This window comes from Elgaria multicarinata, chromosome 6 (genome assembly GCF_023053635.1).
Source record: "Elgaria multicarinata webbii isolate HBS135686 ecotype San Diego chromosome 6, rElgMul1.1.pri, whole genome shotgun sequence".
NCBI classification, from domain to species: Eukaryota; Metazoa; Chordata; class Lepidosauria; order Squamata; family Anguidae; genus Elgaria; species Elgaria multicarinata.
Genome location: NC_086176.1, coordinates 31,962,730 through 31,966,103, shown reverse-complemented (window position 1 = coordinate 31,966,103; position 3,374 = coordinate 31,962,730).

Sequence of the window (3,374 nt, the reverse complement as noted above, 5' to 3'; positions counted from 1 at the left end):
TGCCTGTCTGTCTGTCTATATATACACACACACACTCTCACATATACCTGCACACTTACACACATACACTATTTGGACTGAGAAAAGGGCTAAAAATAAATACATGGTTTTACATTTCATAGATGATTATGTATCCCCCCCCCCCCTAAAAAGCTGGATTTATTGTAAGGATATAGGCACATCTTTGCTGCACTGGACAATTTGAAATCTGGTTAAATGTATATTGCAAAACAGCTACTATGTAACTGCCAAATCCTGCAAAGGCAAAGCAAAACACAGGTGAGAGATGGCTTAAGAGATTTTGGACCAGAGGCAGAAAATCGGACTGGCACATCACTTGCTAAGAAAATATAAACCAAATTAATTAAAAAATGTTTTCTGCCTTTTTACCTGCCTGCAACCTGCATAGACCCAGCCTTGTCACCAAAAGAGGCGTGAAGATCACAGCCACATCATAAAGTCAACTCGGCTGCTACAAACCAATATCACTGTAGTAACATTGCTCTAGCACTGTAGAGGTGAACGTTCCTGCAGTTATTATATTGTTAAGAGGTGTTCAGAGGTGAAACTCAGTAGGATAAGGCAGGAGTAAGAACAATTCACCTTTGCACAATCATTAGAAATTTGGTCTGTACATACAGTAGTTCCCTTATGCTGGTAACAACCCACAAGTCTTGATGATTGTATCAAGTGTGTGTAATGAAATTGCAACTGACAGCTAGCTAGTGAGCATTGTCCCAGCTATTTTATACAGGTACATTAGATCAAGCCATTATGCAGTAACTCCATTTCTACAACTGTTATGCCTTTCTTTCGGTGACTCTAGTTAAAAGAAAATGTACAATGAAACCAGTTTTAAGCCTGTCAAACTGCCATCGCTCCCAACCAAGATCCCATGGAATTGCAATTCTATTAAGGGAACAGAAATCTTTGAGCGGATTTTCAGTAGCTTGAACAAAAAGACTACAATTTCCACTTTTATTTGGGGAAAGCAATGACACAAGCCATTTTCACATCAAATGTGTTGTGCAGAAACGCGCTTAGGGTGTAAGTAGATGTTATAAGAGACACAGAGCTGCTGTTTTTCCATGTCTCTGACTCTTCTTAGGTTGAAATACATCTTGGAATCATGTGTTAACCTTCCCCTGCCACCAATAGACATTTATGAGAGGCTCACACATAGAAATAAACTTTATTACATATTTATACTGCCCAACAGCCTAGGCTCTCTGAGCAGTTTATAATTAAAAAAACATAATATAACATGTATGTGGTGGGCTTTGGAACAGCACAACAATGATGATCCCATGTAAATCCTCATGTTAAAACTACATATTAGGAAGAGTGGGAAATCACTTCAAACTGCCAACAGTCTAGCATCTCTCATAACATGTAGCTAGATTAGCTTCATCCTTCAAGCACATCTATTACCAGTCACTTGTACAAAGCACTTTAGTCTTTAATTAAGAAAAAATGTTCTGGGTATTAAAACTGGGAAAAGCTGGTATAGTCTTAAATAGGGGAGCCATCTATAAATTGTCCAAACTAAATTTGAGCCAGGTTCTGCAGGACTTGGACCTAGAACCAGCCAAATTGTCAAGACCACAACTACGGAACAAGGGAAGTCACAACACACCTTACACAGATACAGAGTACTCTCTCTCATCTTTGCTTAATCACTCCAAGCCCCTAAAAGGCTTGACCTACTGAAAAGGGCTTCCATAGCAGTATTTCTAGGCAAGCCTGAATCCTGATATCTCATTATTAAAACTGTGCATTGAGGATACTAATCCAAAATATGTTGGATGTTTTGGACTACAACTCCCAGCATTCCTTGCAAGGCTTTTTCCACAGGGTGGGTTATTACATTGCCTGCACATAGCACTTTTTCTGCAGGGGGGAGTTTTATCACATTGTCTGAACACAGCATGTTTTCTGCAGGGTTGTTTGATAACAACCCAACAACAAACGCTGAGTTCTCGAGGGGGATTGTTTAAGAAAAATAAACCACACTGTATGGTTAGCAAGGCACGCTGCAGAAAACATGCTGTGTTCAGACAACATAATAACCCACCTTGAGGAAAAAACACTGCATTCGAACACATTAATAGGCCCTGTGGAAAATGCACTGCATACAGACAACACAATAGCCCATTGAGGGTTAGCATGTTGTGTGAACTCATACCTTTCCTACTATTGCATTTTCAACTACTATAGTATATTTAATTTGCATAAAATATGTCCACAATGAAGATTCTTAGTTGGAATGCAGAGTGGCTTTCTTAAGTGCTTTTACAAGATCCAGATACAGCATATGAGAAAAAGAACAAAAGCTGCAACAGCTTCTGGAAACACTGCTCCTGCATTCCACTTTTAGAAATACACTAACCAACAACTAATTGTTCACACATCTTAAGTAGGTGGCACCTGTCCATTTGATGTCTCTTTAAACAAGTCTTTTTAAAGGTAGTGGGTTGGATCCAGATTTAGCCATACTTAAGAGTAGAACCATTGAAACCATTAGGACAATTTCATTGTAACTAACTTCACTCTTTACCTTACCTGTCATCTCAAAATATTAAATATGTATATCTTGATAAGTAACAAACACCTAAACCTAATACAAATATATACTGAATATGGAGCATGGGAAAATGCATATATAGTACAGAAAAAGTGCCTTGGTTCCGAAGCACATGCTCAGATTCAGCTAGGATGATCCTCTGTGATACTCATCTGGGCCCATTGAACTGAGTGGATAAATGTTTGCATCCTCTTTAGAGACTACAGGTTCTTTTTATATGTAACTAAAGCTGGATCAGAGTCATGGACTTGACCCATATTTCATAGAGTAAGAAATGAGTCTTCTATAGTAAAAATATATATGGACTTGCACATTTTCATTGCTGCCTCTAATACCCATTTGCAATACAATTCACAGAATACCCTTTTTCTATAATACAGACACAGATTAAAGCTATAAAGCAGTAATGTACAGAACACATGTATTTTTATTTTACAAATTGCCTTTTTATAGCTGTATAACTTCCAGAAAGATTTACTGACCAAAAGAGAAAACTGCATAATTTTTACTATTTATTTTATCTACGAGAAAACTGGATCTCAGTTTTATAAGCTTTTACTTCTGTAAACTGTGACAGATGAATAGCAGGACAGAGTTTTTTGTTTTGTTTAGGACAAATATACAAGTTTCATAAAAGGAAAATAAATACAGTATTCCTTCCAAATAGCCAACATCAGTTAATGTTCATTGTTTCCATTAACAATTCTCAACAGGTCAAAAGCTCCCGTAATCAACACTAACATTATATTGAACGAAAATATCATACTCCTGAATACCCAAACACAGCCAG